Source organism: Megalops cyprinoides, chromosome 3 (assembly GCF_013368585.1).
Source record: "Megalops cyprinoides isolate fMegCyp1 chromosome 3, fMegCyp1.pri, whole genome shotgun sequence".
NCBI lineage: Eukaryota > Metazoa > Chordata > Actinopteri > Elopiformes > Megalopidae > Megalops > Megalops cyprinoides.
Window position 1 is genome coordinate 18,964,771 of NC_050585.1, and position 20,617 is coordinate 18,985,387.

The 20,617-nt window shown below is 44.0% G+C and overlaps 1 long non-coding RNA gene across 1 annotated transcript; it reads left to right on the forward strand.

The window, feature by feature from the left end:
- Window positions 1-2,598: 2,598 nt before the first annotated feature.
- On the forward strand, window positions 2,599-6,738 carry LOC118775348. Its single transcript, XR_005004840.1, has 3 exons — window positions 2,599-2,912; window positions 3,634-3,765; window positions 5,990-6,738. It is a non-coding gene; the product is annotated as an uncharacterized LOC118775348 (long non-coding RNA).
- Window positions 6,739-20,617: the final 13,879 nt, after the last annotated feature.

Here is a 20,617-nt window from a genome sequence, read left to right on the forward strand (position 1 = left end):
CAACTCCACACCTGTTCACAAATTGTCACAGGGCTCAAGCAAGGACTCAGGCGCAGACAGGAAGGCACGATGAAACAACGAGTTTACGGAATCCAAATCGTAATCCAAAAAACAAAGTCAGAACAGGCACAGTCCAAAACCAGGGAAACACGGCAAACAATTCCGAAAAACAAAATCGAGGTAAACAAGAACAAGCAGGGTCACAAAACGGGCAGGCTAAACAGAACAATGAAGGGCTTGGTAGCAAAACAGGCAAACATAACAAACAGGGCATATAAAGGGTGAGTCTGATGAGAGGATGAGATGCAGGTGTGCAGGCAGGCAGGTGATCAGGTGGAGACAGGGCGGAGACAGGGCGGAGAACAGGGCAGGGCTGGAACACAGGGGAAAACAGTAAACATGAGCACATGGAGAGCGAAAACAAAGCCGGCTACGAAGCCGCTGTACTGACACAAATCACCACCCCCTCCTGATGACCAGGTCTTATGCCTATCTCCAGCCAGCGTGAAGACCTCCCTCTCAATGCCCGCAAAGCTGCTGGGCCCAACAACATACCTGGCCGTGTGCTGAAGGACTGTGCAGAGGAGCTCAAAGATGTCTTTACAGCTCCCTGAGCCAAGGAGTTGTCCCTACCTGCTTCAAAGCAACCACAATAATACCTGTGCCAAAGAAGCCATCTCCATCCAGCTTCAATGACTACCGCCCTGTTGCACTGATGCCCATCTTGATGAAGTGCTTCGAAAGGTTAGTCATGCAGCACATCAAATCCATCCTCCCTCCCTCCCTGGACCCATTCCAGTTTGCATATCGAGCCAACCGGTCCACAGATGACACAATCTCCACTGCTATACACTCAGCCCTCACCCATCTGGAAAAGAAGGACTCATATGTGAGAATGCTGTTCATAGACTTCAGCTCAGCATTCAACACAATCATCCCCATGCAGTTTATTCAGAAACTGGATCACCTGGGCCTTAGCACTTCACTATGCAGCTGGTTATTGGACTTGCTCACTGAAAGACCACAGGCAGTTCAGGTCGGCAACCACACATCCAGCAACATCATACTGAACACTGAAGCCCCTCAGGGATGTGTGCTTAGCCCCCTTCTCTTTACGGTGTTGACCCATGACTGCATACCAATGTACAGCTCCAACATCTTCATCAAGTTTGCGGATGACACAACTGTGGTGGGTCTCATCACCAACAAAGATGAGGCCAACTACAGGACAGAGGTGTGCCAACTTGCCAAGTGGTGCGGCGACAACAATCTCTCCCTGAATGTGAAGAAAACAAAGGAGATGGTCGTCGACTTGAGGAGAGAGCACACCCAGCATCATCCTCTGACCATCAATGGTGCAGCTGTGGAGAGGGTGAGCAGCACCAAGTTTCTGAGTGTGCACATAACAGAGGACCTCTCCTGGTCAAACAACACCACATCACTGGCCAAGAAAGCTCAGCAACGCCTCTACTTCCTCCGCAAACTGAGGAGAGCCAGAGCCCCAGTTCCCATCATGTGCTCCTTCTACCGTGGCACCATTGAGAGCATCTTTACCAGCTGCATCACTGTGTGGTTTGGGAGCTGCGCCACCGCCAACAGGAGAACCCTGCAGCGCATAGTGGATGCAGCAGAAAAGATCTCTGGTGCCTCACTCCCCTCCCTCCTGGACATCTACAACACACGTCTAGCCCTTAAAGCACAGAGCATTGCTGCTGACCCCACTCATCCATCGCACACGCTCTTCAGTCCCCTCCCATCGGGGAGGAGATTCAGAAACCTCCAGGCCCGTACCTCAAGGTTGAGGGACAGCTCCATCCACCAGGCTGTTAGGAAGTTGAACTCTCTTCCCTCCCTCAGCCATCTGCTCCAATACAGAACTGAACCCTGGACTATTCTCCACCCATTCCTACTCCCAACATTAATCACACACAAACTCACACAGATCTGCACAGTCACTTTACTTATATAACAGTCTACATCATATCCTGTGGAATCTATATTTATATTTATATTTCTAAACCTACCATGTGCCTTGATGCCCTTGCTGTAAATATTTGTAGCTTGTTTCTGTGAAAATTCTTGTTCTTGTCTCTCAGTGTCACCGTGTTATGTCGAACTGTTATATTGCCATCGTGGGCCTGAGAGAAACGCAATTTCAATCCTAAAGTTGACTTTGACTATACTGACATTATTTTTTATTATTATTTATTTTTTTTTTTTTGCAAATAACTACTTCCTAGTTACATCTGTGTCAATTCAAGCAACCATGACTTTCACAGAAACATTATCCTATACCATTACTAAGCTAGCTAATCCATGATGCTAGCTAATGTTAACTCAAAAGTCAGGATAAAACAGAAGCCCTGGAGCATGACATCCAGTTGCCCATATTCATTGTGAGGTCCAAAGTGATTCACTTCATATGAAACAGGTGGCAGCACTAGCTTAAAAATCACTTGCTGTTGACTGGTAAGGTATGTTAGACAGTTAGATGTAGATACATGACCATTAAATAACCAAAGAATGAAAGTTCAGAGGCCCCTGTGCTGTGCTGATCTCCACATCCATAGGTGGCGGTAGTAGCTTTGTGTACTGGTATCAAGCCACAGCACTGAACGTCATCAGAAAATCAGGAAGAGGGTCCGCAGGAGTGTATAGCACCGTTTCAAGAAAATGTGCTGAACACTTTATACTCTGTTAATTAGACAGGGGAATCGTATTGTCTGAGTTTTGTATATAGATATATAAAGCTAGCTAGCGCAAGATAAGAGAGAAAATAACTCGCTAGAGAGTAAACCAACGACTAGGGAGTTAGCATAGCTGACGTAAGTTAGCTGTGTAAAAAAAGCAATCAGATCATGTCCGAGTCTAACAACGCTGGTGAGATGTCAAATCCGCAACTTATTCAGCAGGTTTGTTCTACCACTGCGAAATGCAGTTTCAAAATTGTTTTCAGCGTACAGTCCAAAACTGGCAGTTCAATTGTTGTTTAACATTATCTCCCGTAATGTTTTCGTAGCTGTGGCCCGCTAGATAGCTGGTTTGCTAATTTTATTACGTTAGCTAGCATGCTAATGTGAATTTGATATATGTTAATTGTGGATGATGGAATATTTAATGGTATATAAACTAAACTCATAATAATTGTAGAGATACGAAGCACAGCTAGTCTTGCTACCTGTTTAATACTTGTCAGCATAACTGGCTGGTGTATTTAACTTGATAAACGTAAAGCTACCTTGCCAACCAAACTTAAGGTTTATTGAGAGATATTATTTACTGATCCACCTAGCTTGCTAAATTTGTCGATGTTAAAGATTTCTCGTGTGTATGATTATTGGTGCAGCTGTAGTAACATGTTTTGTTTCGTTCGAAATTGGTACACAAAGTGGATGTCGTCTCTGGTTAACGGGTAAAGTCAAGTGGTCCATTCCAAGAGTTATTTGATGTCTTGTGCCGCCAGCCGTTGGAAACAACCGGAGATACTCATTGTTTTAACCATATACCACTATATTTCTGCATTCCCTTCGATCCTGACTCGTTGTCTTCGAGGTACCGATACTGTGAGAAGCACTGCATTTGGTTCTGAATCCTGTGTGTGTGTGTGTGTGTGTCTGTCTGTTTGTCTAACAGATGGCCTTGCTGAACTGGCTTCATTCAGACAGCCCAGAGAGTAAAGAGGTACTCCGGGCGGTGACCGGTGTACAGGTGGCACGAGAGGTCTTCAATAGGCTTACTGGACAAAGCCGAGTGGACACATACAAGGTGAGGGTGCGATTAGCAGCACTAGGCAAACTTGTACCGCTGCTCAGATTGAGTTGAGTTGTATTGCATGTTGCGTGTTTATTGTACAAGCTGTAAGCTTAATTCTCATAAAGGCACTATGCTGTAGCACTGCATTTGGGGACACTAGGGTAGTTTGTCCCATGCGTGGTTGAACTGTTTCCCCAAAGCGCTCTCCTACATCTCGGTCCTTTAAAGCATTACATTACATTAAAATTGTCATTTTACAGACTTTCTTATCCAGAGTGACTGGCAGGGCTGTGCGATATATTGCATAGCTATTTTTAGTGCAGTAACAGCTATCCCACGTATGTGGTGTTAGGTTTCTTCCTGTATTTTTTTCCCTTTAGTCGTACCTGATGCGGGAGCACACCTCCAGTAACAATTTTATGCATTTATTCAGCTGGAAATTTACTGAGGCAATTGTGGATTGAGAACCTTGCCTAAGGGTACAACGGCAGTAGCCCAGTGGGGATTTGAATCGGCCATCTTTTGGTTATGAGCCCGGCTTCAGAAGGTAAAAGTCCTACCATGCAGAGCCGGCGCCAGCGGAAAACGAATTGGGGGGCAATTGAAATGCAGTGAGGGGGTAGTGACTAACCCAAAAAATTATGCACGCTGTGCACAGCTATACGATCGTTCAACAAGTGTATTATTACACCACACACACACACACTCACAGATCAACAAACCTCAGGAAACACGTACCATCCACACACCATCTCAAGAAAGCGACTCTGAGCTTGATTTCAACAGAGCCAACAACGTTTACGGATTTAAAGCAAGTGAGCAGCAACCACCAAGTCAAGTCACCCATACAATGCGCTTGAGAAGCCTCTGCTAATAAACACATGCAACTGGAAATTGGAATCAGTTTCTACTGAAAAACAGAACCTAATACATGCAGTGCAATGTAGTAGGCACATATTGTCCTGTAGGCTGGCTATTACAAAACTAACAAAACTATTAGTGACATAAACAATAGACCTAGCCAACAAATATAAGTATCCGTTGACCAACCTAGCACTCCAAAACATGAAAAGAATATTCAATCCTACCTTATTTCAGTACAGTTGAAGCCAGGGGGGGTTTCTAGCTATTGAAAAAATCAGGGGCAAAGTCAAGTTTGCCTGGGGTTTGTCTTTTTTTTTTTTTTTTTTGAAGGGAGATTGGCATCGGTAGGTTGGGGAGGTTATATCTACCTTTATAATAAAAAAATATTATCACACCTTCGGACGCTGCAAGTCAAGTTCCGCTCTGTTACACAGTCTGTCTGTTGTTTTGCTATAAACACCTCCTTTTCAGGGCGAAACTATTCGGGGCTAGGCTTAAAATATTCGGGCTATAGCCCAAATGATCGGACCTAACGACGCCACTGGTTGAAACCAAGGTCCCTGTCTGAAAGTAGCAGGCTGAGCAGGACTGTCAGTGAGCGACTGCTCTACCAAGTCGTTTTTTTCTGGCTTGCCCCTCGTTTGTCTTGAGCGGCTGGTTGGTCAGTGCTGGTTTATTACGCTAAGTCCCAGGGTCCTCTATCATGTTTTTTTTTAAATCCATTTTAGGATGTCTATTTTGTTTGTTAAAAGCTAGATAAACTAAGCTAGCTACCTTCTTGAAATACCGTGGGAAAGTTGCCAACTCGGAGTTCACATACAACGCAACACAACAAGCTTATGCTACGTTAGTTAGCTCGCACTCACTCACCCAGACAACCAGTCAGGTGGATTTGTGTGGATTTGAAAATGTAGGCTAGAACGTGACTTTGGTTTTAGCGAATGTATTTTAAAATTAAAATAAATTTAAAAAATTCAAATTAGGCCTTAATCTTCACTGAGGGGGCAGGGTAGTCCATCAGGGTAGTCCATACGCCCCCAAGCCCTCCCCCCAGTGGCGCCAGGCTGTCCCATATATTTGTTCCAGCCATTCACTAAACAAGGTGATTTCACGCATTAGCTCCCTCTAACCTGGCTGAAGAGTTGTGCTAATTAAATTCAGCTGGTGTAGTGGATGGGTGGAACAAATACGTGGCAGGACTTCTACTTTCTGAAACCAGGGTGTCTACCTCTGCTCCTTAACACTTTACAGTGGTACATAGCAGTACCAGTATACAGTGCTGCATAGTGTGGAACCCTATGCATTTAAAACCCTGAGGTCCATTTTGTGATTTCTGAGGCTGTGTCTCTGCCAAATGTGTTTCTGTACACAGAGGGAGTGTATCCTGAGTGTGGCAGATTTTGTGAAGAGGAACCCCCAGGCCTTGCCGGAGCAGGTCAATGCTGAAGTGGGAGAAGCAGGTTCTGCTATTTGCGGCTCGGGTGCGGGCACTGGACTCTGCCCCACTCCTCTGAATTGTTCCTTCTTAACCTCTAAAACCATTTTTGTGGTGATTTGTGGCCTTAAAACTCAGATGAGATCTGAAAACAGAAGAAAATACTATAATAATATAAGAAAAATATTTCCTTTTTCCTGTTGTACATCCTCTTTTACTCCTGTTTTGTTGGTAGTATGGTACATTAAGAATGTTTGGACAGTAGATTAACACTTATCTTACATCTGCAGTTAGTCATAAAGTTGTTAAACTCTGCAAACTGCACAAGAGTAGGCTTTGAATTCCTGTGGAACTTAGTATTTGGCATGCTCACCACCCTAAGACAAACATTGGCAGACATCTGGGATACCAAAATAATATAGTTATATTTCTAGCTATCAGTTCCACTTCTTGGTGAATAATTGTGGATTTATTTGTTGTACACTGTTCCAGTTCATTTTCTTCCCCAAATACAATGTGTATCATATTTTTACGCTATACTTTTAAATATCTTCCCATGCTGTGGAGTTTAAATATCCGATCTTGTAATTCATATGGTGCAGGATCTATTTCCAGGTGGATACTCTGTTGTTGTTATAAAAGACTTAAACCTGTATTGCTCCCACTGTAAATGAATAGGTTGAAATGGTGACCAAATAAATATTTGCCATCTTAGGTTTTGTGAGAAAACTGGACTCTTGTCTCTTGACTCTTGATTAGATGCATCATCCTATGTTTTGAGTGAGCTCCCCTGAAAACTCCAGTGCTAAATCCTTAAGGGGAAAAGGCCTCAGGCCCTGCTGCTCTTTGTGTGAGAATATGTGATGAGAGTGTATGTTTGTGTGTTAATGCAATTTACGTTTTTCAGAGACTAAGGGCAAAACTGGGGACAGGAGAACGGCCTTAACAAACAACAGATGAGTAATTAGGAAACATGTAATTTCAATCATAAATCCATTAACACACCAAAACCATTATTTTAAATATTTTTTATAAATTTCACAATACTGGTGTAAGCCACACTAAAGCTATTTCACTAGTGTCCCTGCTTGCCAGCATATGGTCAGATTCACAAGGACTGTCAGTGGTAGGTCATTTCCTTGATGTGATTTGTTTTTGCTGGGCCTCGCAGCTCCATCTTTTTGGAACCACATGGCTCCTGTTGTTAGTTCCCTGAAGTGGACTTTTTTTCACCCATCTACTTCTTGTGCTTGGTTTAGGAGAGGGTTCTATGTTACAGGAAGACAGTGCTCACCTGAGCGGAGATGCTGAGAGGCAGGGAGTTCACCAGTACCTTGCTGCTTTGGGAGGTCTGCCTTTGGGTGCCACCCCCCCTGGTATACACACACACACACACACACACACACACACACACACACACAGCACATGCTTAGGTTTGACTGGCCACCTTTCTTTCAGTCATATATTAGCAGTTTGTTTTGGGCTGGGGAAATACTTCCTAATGCTGATAATAAAAAATTATGGAATAAAATGCAGTAGTGCTCAACTACACATATAGCAGATTTCTGAGTGTTCAGGAGTCTTAACAAAAAAAAAAAAAACAGGTCTTTATGATAGATTTTTCATTTGCAATTTGCTCTGTGAATGTTACCTGTTCTGTGAAACTGTAGTTAAGTGTATTTTTACTAACAGTATGAGAACTTAAGGGTTGCTACTAAGGACATTTCTGGAAGAATTGGCCATTTTATATTAAATGTGTGTTAAAGGGAAAAAGCAAGATGAAATATGAAAGGCTTTAAACTGAAGGCCACTTTTTCTGTTTTTATCAGTGTTTTAATTTCATATTAGTTTCAAAAGAATATCTACTTGATTCATACTGTATCAAAACCGAAAGGAACTGAGGAAGGCTTAACATTGTTCTTGACAGAATTTGAACTCAGCAGAAAGTATCTTGCCTATCTATGCATAGGCAAGAACAAGTGTGATTTACATGATTTATGACTGTTCCAGAACTTCAGAAATTAGTCCTTTTTACTTGGATCCCCTACCCCATGTATTTACAAAAAAAAAAAAAAAAAGCAAAATAAAGTCATATAGAGAGTAATACCCCAGTGCTTCAGTAAGCAGGGTCCACTAGTTATCTCTGGTTCATCCCTTCCCCCATGGTGCAGATATGCAATCCAACCCCTCTTTCAATAATTCTGGTGTCTACAGTGAACACCTTCTCTGCCAATCATCTGTCTGACAGCGGGGCTGGGGAAGTACTGTGCAGGTACTGTCCTGTGTGCCAGATCGTCTCTCCATCTCTTCTTTGCTTCCTATGCCTGACAGATCTTACAGTCTGGGTCTAAATAGCAAGGAGGTGAAGAACAAGGACTGACCTTTTTCTTCCCTTCCTGCACGTCTCAGCATTCAGTAAGTGGTTTTGAGTGTGGTTAGTGGTATTCCACAAATGGGTTTTCAGTAGGGCTGTGCGATATGACGATACATATCGTGTGACGACAGAAAAACGTCTATCGTTTCATATGCTCTATCGTTCATTTCGTTGTGTCGCAAATCACACACTTTACGGCAATATTTTTCGTCATTTGGACGACGCTTTGCGTTCTTCCACACTGCACGGATGCAGGGAGGAAATTTGTTTGTGTTGCCATGAAGGCAACACAAACAAACATGGAAGAGAGTGAATGTGACAGAACTATAATTGAAAAGTATTTTCTATTTACCTTTTTATATTTTATACATTAATATTTTATATGCCGTTACACACTTACACAACCCTTTCACACGTAACTTATTTTTATGCTGTGTAGTGCTTGTGTTACATTGTTCGTTATGTTTTTATTAGCGTTAAGCTTCTCATAGTTTTCAGTTAGCATTTGCTATATTTTTACGTTAAATCGCTGTTTCCTCAGAGCTAAAATTAGCTAGAATTTTTCCAGTCTAGTGTTTTAATCGCAACGGTTTTAGCATACGCGCTAAACGGCAAATCACACCGATGTGACCGTACGCACGCAAGGGTTTAACGCCTCTTTTCCACACAGTTTTGTTTGGTGATTGTAATTCATAATATACGCAATGTTCCCTCTAGTGTTCAACGCAAGGAAAAGGAGATGGATCAAAACGTAACTCTCACTTGTGTCGGTGTCATCATGGAATGAATGCAGCGGTGAAGCAACCTCTACGTCAAATGAGCGGCAATATAATGGAGGGAAATCGCAGCCGGAGAATGGGATTGGGAGGGAGATAAAGTTTTCATATCAACGTGATAAAGATGATCTGTATTTCTTAAGATTATTGGTTAAAGCACAGTGTTTATGTCGACGAAAAAGGTTTCCTGATTACGCAAATTCTTTCTTCGAAATAATGCTTAATTAACTCTCACTTTTATTTAACTTCGATCACTAGTCAAGCAACTGAATTGAAAGAAATAGCCCGTTAGCTAATTCGTTTTTCCAATGCCATTAACTTCCTGGCACACAGTGCATAAATTCTCTCCGAAATCCGCCGCAAAAGTTCAATTTTTCAACGCACTGGAAGGCAAATTCTGGGCCTTAAAAAACAGAAGGAGGAGTTTCGCAAACACATCGGAGATCACGCAGGTTCCCATAGGAATGAATGGACTTCCGGTTGACTCGCATACGTACACAGAGCTATATGGAAACGAGGCTTAAATTGAAAATTTGCATAACGGTTCTAAATAAAAGGAGAAAAATAATCAAATGTGAGTAAGTACCTTTTATTTGTTGAGTATATAATTGAAAATGTAATAAGAAATAGGCCTTTCCATGTGGTCATTTTATGTAAACCATTTATTCATTGAATAATAAATAAATAAAAATGTGTGATATGTATCGTTATCGGGATATGAAATGACCTATATCGGGATATGAGATTTTGGTCATAGCGCACAGCCCTAGTTTTCAGTGTGGTCAACAGTGTTCCATAAGTGGTGTTGGGCGTGGCGGATGGTATTCCACAAGTGGTTTTTGCTGCGGTCTGTGGGTGGTGTTCGGTGTGGCCACACAGGTGCAGCTTTTGTCCCTTTTCCACATTCTGTTTCACATGTCATCGGAGCACGTTTGTGTTGAAGGCACGGAGAAATCTACAGCACCTCAGCTGCCAGTGGAGGACAGAATGGCAGGCGTGATGAGTGTGTGCTACGAGAGAAGAAAGCTGTAAGAAAGGCTCGGGCGGCCCTACTTTCACCTGGACTGAAGGATCCCTGTAAGCAGTGTGAATTACTGCAACTATGGGCATCTATGAAACTAGATGCCTGCTGAATTAGAGCTGAGTAATGAACAAACTGTATCAGTAGTTATTCAGTCATACCTACAAGTTACCTTGCCGGTGCAGAATGGAATTGGCCAAAAGGAAAAATGAGAAACGGCTTATCAGATGATCCACTGGAAAGTAAAGCTGACACACCACAGACATGAGAAAATAGAGGTGACAAACAGGATAACAGAAACATTAAATGACAATAGGCAGTTAAGCGCAGGCATGATCCTTTTGGTAATGTAACATATTGTCAGACTGAAAATGATACAAAGATGGCTACATGAACAAATGATAGCCACCTTTGGATTACTTTCAACTTTTATGAGGAATTTAGTCAATTATTCCAATCACTCGTGAGTTCACCCATGTTGTGATAAATTGTTAACGGAAATCACTATCCGCTGAGTAAAGCAATGGTTTCTGTCAGCCCAGAATTAGATAAATTAGATTTCAGGTGGTATCTCATTTGCCCATATTTTCTGGTTTATATAGTGTTATGCCCACGCCCTGGTGAGTGGCTCATAATGGTAAATAATTTTTCTCTGGAGGTTTCTTTAGTTCATTATATTAGTTATTAGTTTAATCTGTAGCACTCATTTAGTGACACAGCGACTTTGCACCTGGAATGGTGATTTTGGAAGGGAAATTGGAGCGACATCCTCTGTCCTGATTGGGGCGCTGGTCAGAAATGGGGAGGGAATTTCTTTTTTTGAAAGCCGGAGTGGCGGGAAAAGGTGTGCGCATGTGTGTGTGAGGGACGCACCTGAGACCTGTTAGAGAAGTGGATACCCCAGCTTTCAACTTGGGGAAATAAGGCATAGGTTAATATAAAATGGAGTCAGATTTAGTTATTAGATAGGCAGACTTTAACATCATTACTTCCAAAGACGCAAACACATGCATCTGCCTTCAACAGCCACCACTTCCCTCATTGGTTGTGAGTGGCTGTCCTACAGACTGGCCTGAAGAGGGCTGTTCATAAGTGGTCCCCTCACTCCAACTCCAACTCTACTGCAAAGAGGAATGGGAAAAAATTGCAAAATCTAGATCTGAGATGTTGGTAGAGACTTATCCAGCAAGACTCACTGTAGTTATGAAATCAAAAGGTGCATCAGACAAGTATTCGTTAAGGTTATAGAGACTTATGCAATTAAGATAATAATACATTTTTAATACTTTTTTGAAAAAATGAGGCATTTGATTTTTCACTTGTTTACAGCATGTAAATAAATCTAACAAATGTCTGACTTCATTTGTCTGTTTCAGCATTTAAGACACAAAAAATGAGAAATTTTGAAAGGGTGTGTAGACTTTCTAGATCCACTATATATAGCAACAATAATACTGACCTTTATGAAGGCCCTCACCCACACCAACACACATTCTTTGATTTTGACTCATTCCCACTCGAAAGGTCCATCTCCTGACATCTAGTTGAAATCCTCATTGTTTTCCCATAGTGAACCCCAATACAGTAAAGTACCCCCCCCCCCCCCCAAGAAAAATTCCCCCCGTGCCTCTCTCTCACAGTCTCTTTCTTGGGCTTGCGGCCCAGGTTGAGGCACAATAGTCTTGATTTTGCGGGTGAGGGAGAGGGCCATCAGACCCGTCTTGACTTCATTCTCCCGCAGGTCCAGGCGAATCAGCTGGGGGCTCTCTGCGATAAACTCCACCACCACCATCGCGCCATGGGGTGGGAGCCATGAGGGTCATGTGTCAAAACAACATGTTGGAAGGCGATGGCTGCTACACATGCCTGCACACCCACACATTGCATTTTTTATTTATGAACATAACAAACTGCTCTTATCCAGAGTGGCTTTCACAGTTTTTTTGATGACTGTTCTGTGTGCTGGAGTCCTGGGAGTTCTCAGGGTAGTGTGTTAGCAGGCATATCTACGGTGTTACTAATCTCTTAGAAATGTGTGCGTGACTAATTGTGACTTATTTCTGGAAATAAACATGAACGCAAGTGCATTCCATTGCATGATGTCTTTGCCTAGCAAATTGGCTACAGCGATTCTCACAGCTCACAGGAAGCTGGATAATTTACTGCAGCTCTGACTCAAAGTTTATGTCACGGGTTAGCAGACCCGGACACTGAACTGCCCTGACCACTGTCAGCCCACCACAATGCAAGACCAGGTAGGTAGCAAAAAAAACAACTTTATTTTCACAAGTTGGGGTTAAAACTTAGAATAAAAAAGTTCATCACTGACAGCACACCCTGGAGTCACCCCCTTTGCCTACTCTTCCCACTGTAAGCCCCGGCGAAACCGTAGCCCCTCTCACCAAAGGATAGCACCCCCCACAGGTAAGTGTACACACTCCAGATCCACAGCACACAGCGATCCCCTCACACCTTCACACTCGGGCAGAAAGCAAGCACTGTAATTTCCCCTCACAAGCTGCAGTTTGCGCCTCCCTCTGGCTGGGGTTCCTTCCTGCAACAACGCCAAAAGAAACAAAAAATATACAGATCTAACAAAAAGGAATCCCCCCAAAAAAAACACCCTCGTGTCCCATAAAAAAAAAAAAAAGAGTCCTTTGCTGTCCGGACGCCAGGCTCCACGTAGTCGTGCTGCCGGGTGGGATTACGCTGCCTCTCCGATCCGATCCCTCACCGCGCTCTGCAACACCTATGAACGTGAAGAGGGAACTGAGAAGCCAGCGGAGCCACCCCTGGTCACACGCTCACACATGCCTCGAAATGATGTAGGACGAAATGAAACACTTTCCTTACGGTAAGCGGGGCGGACGCTCCTGCTATTCGTGCCAATCAACCAGCTGGGCAGCAGCTTCTCCGCGGTGGGTCTGCGTTCAGCAATCTTCCTTTTTCCTCGGCTCTATTCTATTATTGAATAAACACTGCCACGCCCACATGCAACTCCCCGGGCTGCCCAAACCACTGCCCGACATTTTCAACAGCAGCAGCCCAACCCTGGATTTGAACTGGTAACCTTAGCTGCTGTGCCACACTGCTCACCCTCACAGGACAGCCTGGTAGAGACCAGGCCCAGCTGCAGCACTGAGCGGGTTCTTATCAGCCCGTCCCTCAGCCTGTGGATGCCCTCGTTGCCCACCACGTTGTGGCCCAGGTTCAGGGTCTCCAGACTCTTGTGTGCAGGGCTTACGACACAGGGCAGGGCAGTGGTGAAACTGTGATAGACAGGAATGAATGGGTGGAGAGGTGGGGCAGGTTAGGAAAAATAGATAACATCATAAAAATGCAAGTAAGTAATATAATATAAATATATAATATAATATAACATAACACTACTCCTTTGTCTCAAGGTGCACCTTGTCACAGTCTTTTGTTTTCAAATCCTTTTCTAAACATTGTTCAGCCTGTGGAGGGAACTTGATGAGACATAAATGACTCATAAATGATTTATGTACGTGTCTCAGAACTGCTTGTGTATTCATAAACAATACTCCCATTCCTGACCAGTCCTGGTGCTTTACAGTAGCCCTGCTCCACCCTCTAGAAGGATTCCTCTGTGTGGGCAATCCTTACACAACATTAGAAGAACACCCAGATCAGGGACGTCCAATTCAGTATGGTTTCTGGCATTTGTGTCCTGCTGTTCCCTTTCCACACGCTGCACCACAGGGAATGCCCGTACATGTTTTATGAATTACATGCGTTTATAGCATTATTGCACAGATGACAAAATGAACTGCTTGTTTATTGCAGTGTTGCTATACTGTGTTTATTCTGTAGATGCCTTTTTTGTATTGCTTACAAAACCCCTGTACGCATAAGCCTTTATTATCTTGGTGGATTTCCTGATCCCCTTTGAGGGTATCTATAGAGTGCACCCTCCACGAGTGGCAAGGGTCTTGCTCTTACAACAGGGAGCATCTGCCCTATCTCTGCAGACCTGCTCCTGCTGGCTAGTGTCACCTGTCTGGCCTGTGGTGTGTGGAACAGCAGCATGGAGGACAGGACAGGACAGGCTGGCGTTGTGGTTAGGAGTGTGACATTGTGTCTCCTCCTCTTACCTCACACGCACCTTAGCTGAAAGTGTGCCAGGTATGACAGTCAGCGAGAAAGCTGCCAAAGTGCAGCGAAGAGGAGGGCCCAGCTGAAACACCAGGCAGAGTCACACACACACTCCTGCATCCCACACACAACTGAGTCATACGCCCAGGTCACATGCATGGGTCACGTACACATCTAGGTCACACTGGGGGCAGCATACCAGAGCAGAACATTTAAGTGAGACTCATTCCCTGCGTGCTGAGACACCAGTCAAAACAGAAGGAGCAGACAAGGGAAAACACCCATCTGTTCACAAAACAAACAGAAACCCCCACCCAATCGGAGATGAGCCAGAGCGATGGGCAGAAGCAGGCCACAGGAAAGAGAGCACATGCACCTGTGTTGGCAATGTGGTTGTTCCGCAGGTTCAGGGTCTGGATGCAGCAGTTGAACTTGAGCACGTTGACCGGCTGCACTGAATCCTGCAGGCCATTGACCCAGTTGTCAGCAAGGTAGAGCTCGAGCTCTCGCAGGTTCAAATTCTTCTTCAGGGTCAAAACTGGGAGGAGGAGAGAGGGAGGTAGAGAGGGGTAAATGAAGGAAGGTGCCGGTTATTGTGGCATTTCTTTTCTGTCCTGCTGTCTGAGTCCACAGGGCAAATTTCACAAAATTACACATCTGTCAGGGAGAGTGTAGACTTTACAAGGATGTGAAGCCAGCCATTGGCATGGACTTTACAGGCATGTGCTGCAAGAGCTTTAAAAAAATACATCAAACACTCCTCCCCAAAAAAGTAGACCTACTCCTGTGCTCCTCCAGTATCACCCCCTCTCCCTCCCATCTCCCTGTCAACATCACAGTAAAATGAACTCATCTGACATATTTCCACCAGTGAGTGACCCATACTGGTAAAATAGTGGTGTGTGCTCACTGTACCACTACTCCACAAAAAAGGGTTGGGACCTACTTTATGGCGCAGCTACAACCGCAGTCTCGTGTAACTTCTGGTTTTGAGCTGAGGTTAGGTCAGACACTTAAATCATAATGATTTAAACTGTTGACATGTAACTGAAGATCTGGGACAGAGGAGAAGGAAGTGGCCTAAGGAGAGTGCCGGGCCTGCTCATGTTTTACATTTCTTGCTTGCTCTGTCATCCTCCCCACGTCCGCCTCCCCTCCATGGACCCACCCATTCCCGTTCCCGCCAGACTGACCTGGCAGCGTGCGCAGTCAGCACTCTCCAGGTGCAGCACAGTCAGGCTGCTGCTCACATGCAGTGCGTGTGCCACCAAGGGGGCCGACTGGTCCAGCAGGGGTGTCTTCCGCACCTCTTGGCACCGCAGGGAACACGTCTGGGACAGGGGGGAGAGACGCAGGAAGGATGGGTAGAAGGCATATACAGCCAGTTCCTCCTCAGCTTCAAAACTAAGCTAAAGCCATTGTGGGTAGAAGACAGACAGGAAGGCTTCACAACAGAACCAAAGGCATTATGGAGCAGGATTTATATCCCAACGGTTGCGGTGCTGATTCCCTGGTGGGACACTGCTGTGGTCCCCTTCAGGAGAGTGCTTAACCTGAATTTCTTCATTAAATACCCAACAATGTGAATGGACCATATGTACACTATGTAAAATGCATTTACATTTACTCAATTGGCAGATGCTCTGGATAATAATAATAATAATATCAATGACCGAATCAAAGGCATTATGGATAATAAGGAAGGTCCACAAGTGCAACGTGTGAATGATGCTCCCACTGTGAGTGAGCAGGACTGCAGAGGGTAATTCTTGCTACTTATGAATGTGGGACAACAGCCGTAAATCCATGGGCTATCCACTTAGTCTGGATATTGTGCGCAAAAACCTCTCAGGCCTTTGCAATGATCCAGCTAATCCTTGACCTGCTCAGTAATCCAGACCCTGACCATAGTCTCGACTGTGATACACTGATAATCCACGTTAGAGTAACCACACTTAACATAATATCTGTCATATCAAAAAAAGATGAATAATACTTTGTCTGCAAAGCCTGCGAGGTATAAAAAAGTGCTGTAATTAGTGTATAAAAGTATTTTTCTCAAGTATAAATGCCAGATCAGTTACTGGTCCAGTCCTCTGGGGAAGGTGAACATTAATCTTACGGTTTCCTGAACAAAGGTGCTGAAACACTTCACTGTGGTGTTATCTCTGTTTTAATAATGATGAGACATAAGAAACGTAAGAGACCTTTATTGCCATTGTTCAGGACAACAAAATTACAGTTGCTCCCCGGTGTCAGTGCCGTGACAACATATAATAAGAATTAAAGACAACAAGAATAATTACAAAAAATACAAGATGTGTGATGTATAGAATATGAAGAGTAGTATGGAACATAAATAAATAGTAATAGTAGTAAAGTGTCTGTGCAGTGACAGGAAAAGTACTCTTAGTTGTTATGTGTGAAAAAAAGAGATTTACAGTATGTTGTTATTGCACATGCCCGTGTTATTGTATAATATTGTACTGTATTAAAGTGCGGTGTACATGGTCCATATTATTGCACAAGAGGAAGATTTGCATTGCATCGCATATAATACTGACATTATTGCACATGTCCATTGTTGCTGTCACGTCTATGGGAGGTGGAGTGGGGGTGATGTGCTGCATTACAGCTCTGGGGAAAAAAACTGTTCTGGTTGTGTGAGCTGAAATACTTCTGAATCTCCTGCCAGATGGGAGGAGATTGAACAGGTGATTGCTGGGGTGAGTCAAGTCCCTGATAATGCTGTGTGCCCGCCGCAGACAGCGTGAGCTGTAGATGGTCTCAATGTCTGGGACTTGTGTCCTTATGATGTCCTGTGCAGTCCTAATTAATCAGTGTAGTGTTCTCTGGTCGTTTCTGTTGGAACTGGCATACCATACAGTTACACAGTATGTCACTGTGCTTTCTATGGCACACCGGTAAAAGTTCACCAGTAGCTTCTGAGGCAGATTTGCTCTCTTCAGTTTCCTGAGGTAGTACAGGCGCTGCTGTGCTTTCCCTACTATCACAGAGGTGTTAGTGGTCCAAGAGAGGTCCTCTGTTATGTTTACTCCCAGGAACTTAAAACTGGAGACTCTTTCCACAGCTTCTCCATTTATAGTTAGTGGTGCCTGTTCATTCCTCCAGGTTTTCCTGAAATCGATGATCAATTCTTGGTTTTCTTGACGTTGACTGAGAGGTAGTTGTCGTTGCACCACCTCACCAGGTTCAATCTCTGATCGATATGAAGCAGGAGAGAGAATTAAAACACCTGCCCTCATTCAGGGAGTTTTGTGACTCAACACCGAGGTGAAAGGAGATTGGGTGTTATATACATAGATACTGGCATTTCTGTGATTGTAGTGACCTCTGTACCCTGGTAGGTTCTGTAGCCTTTGCTGAGCTGAAAAGTCCAGCTTCTGCCCTGAGGGTCAGAGAAGTCTGCAGCAGGGGTTTGTGTTTGGGGTAGGTATGGAAGTGGTGAAGAGGAGGCAGTCAGTGCCAGCCATCTCTCATTGTAGTGCTGCTACATTCTGGGCTAAATGCTCCTTAACTGTAAATCCTCAAAGTTATTGGCATGGATTTTTTTTCCCCCAAATGGCCTTGTGTTTTGATGGACTCACTTGGCAGCCTTACCTGTATCTGTCTGAGCACTTTGGGAATGGGCTTGCAGCTAAGCTTCTGACAGGCTTTCCTGTAGGCAGTGAGAACCTCTCCCGCAATGACATTCTGGGCTGGTGGGGACACCGAGAACAGGGAGGTCAGTAACACACAGGGACAGAGGGACTCTTCATACTCCTCCGGACCAGCCTGATTAGAAAGCTTGCGTGCGACACATGAACAATGGCTCACTTATTCAGCGATTCCGCCCTCACACCCTCATATGGTGCCGAGGTTGGGGGGCCGTGAGCTGTGAGTCATTGTATTTCATAGGCATTGCGCAAACATTTCAGCCAGCCAGTTAACACTGAATATCAGCAATCAGTGTGCACAAGCAGCAGACAGCATGGGGATACAAGATGGAGATGAACAACTTGGATAAAAAATGCACAAAAATTGTTTTAATCGGATACACTACATTGGTAACTTGGGTGCATCCAGGTAAGTACAGTACAGTATTATTCCTTTACAGCTGGAAATGTACGTGTACAAAACTTTTTGCGTGAAATGCAGACAGCGCCACCCCCCATCTTTTTAGACATCAGTCTTTGTCAGATATCTCATGATTCTCAGAGAGTGGATTATATGTATCTTAACAATCAAATAATAAAAAGGTTTTTTAGGACATTAAACCCTGTTAGAAGTGAAACAGCTCCACCGTCAGGTCAGACAGGGAGCTTTTGTCTGTGGAACAAATGTGCATTATTTTCACAGTCTTAGGCCATGAGCAGTGTAATCAGCTACAAAAAACACAAAGCAAAACTCATGAGCACAGGCTGGACCAGTGCTAAATTTTGGGTGTTAGCCTACTGTGTTATTTTGTAATTTCTTTTCTGGTTTTCGCTTACTAACAAGGTTTACACACTTCAAATACAATGGAAAACAAGAGCACACTGCATAACACTCCTCCCAACACCATCCTCATCCTGGCTGTTTTAGGTAATCAGTCTATTATGGACAGCATCTGAAAGGTATGCTAGCAGTGCACAGGACGGCAAATCCTGGATTTGTACCTACTAAATGCATCATGCATTAAATTATATTATGTTTTCTTAGAAGGACACCCTCATCGAGAGTTACTCTCACAGATAAAATGTTTTCATGTTATTAGTTTTTTACGTCTCTTTCCGGTTGTTACAACCCGAGACCCAAGGGCAGAAAATACACAGGCCTAGATAGACTCTTAAGAACCTGCACTGCGTTGGTCAAGGGGATACAGTAATTACCCTGCCTGAGCTTTGGTTGTAACCTAAGCTAATAAGTGCTTTAATGTGGACATCAGTATGTATGAATATAATGTTGAGGGTGTAGCACTGAGGGAAAAGGGTGAGCTTACTTCCACCTGGGCAAACACCGGGCTCGCTCCTCGGGGTGACAGCAGAGTCAGCCAGCCCTCGCTCGTTGTTGTGGTTCATTCAGTTTTTATTATTTATTTTTTTTATTAAAATGGGCTAAGGTCATTTCGCAGATAGGTTTTATTAATGTGACCAAAAAATAAAAAAAAACGAACGGGGTCAAAACATCTGTCTTCCTGCGGAGCCACCTTCGTCTCAGCTTCTCCTCGGGACTCCACTTCCCCTGCCCTTTGACACCACTGCCCCTTTTATCCATTTTCCCAGGAGGCAAGCTCCACCCTGCCCCCCAGTGCATGAGGTGTGGTACTGGAAGTGTGGCGTCTAAGCTAAGGTGCATCCCTATCCGTAATAGGGTCAAGTACCTTGCTAAAGGGTACAACAGCAGAGGCCCACTTGGGAACCAAACTGGCAACCTTTGAGTTAGGAGCTGTGCTGTTAATGTACCACACCCACCAGCTGGTGTGGAGAGTGAAATGGCACCATAACGTCTGTGCAGATAAATTCAGACTAAAGAAACAGCGAAGTGCAGTGAGACAGCATGGCCATTACACATGCCCTCTCTCCCTGCTACATAGCTGAAGAAATGGGTACATAATGCTGGGAGCAGGCTTCAGGAGCACATATAAACATGGATGAGAGACAATTTTGGGTGGAAAAGTAAGTTTGCGGCAGTTTCAGTTTCTATGACAGCAAAGGAAATTATTGAGAAGGTGGGGGTTTAAATATCATTAATAATCATTATCGATTATGGGCAGGGAAGAGGAGAAGGCCCACAATCACATTACGTGAACTGAGGTCAGAAGATGCTTCATAGAGCAAGAAATGAAAGTGCCATCAGAGACCATTTACCACTGTGGAGACCATGAACTCTGATTTATCCTTCTTTAAAGATTTCATTCCCATTGAAGCTTTTTAAGAGTTTCATAAATTGAACTTTCAGCCCAACAGCAGCAGAGACAAGCAATCAATGGAAAGTGCAAGGCTTCCAATATCCTAGTTGTGCAAACTGTGTCATGGTCACTGAACAGTGTTCCTTCATGCTGCAGATAGTTATCTCAGCGTACTCTACGTGTATATTGGTGAAGCTGTAAGACAGACGTACCAGCTAGGTACACATCATGTTTAAAATCCTGTCTCTGCCATTGTTGAAGCTACAAGTATTCCAATTTGCTGGCTCTTTGAGAACATTCTTGAAGGGGCATGGTCTAAAACACAGCATCCACAGTCAGCACAAGGATGCAGACAACACTGGAACCTGCTTTTACTAGCTAGAACATC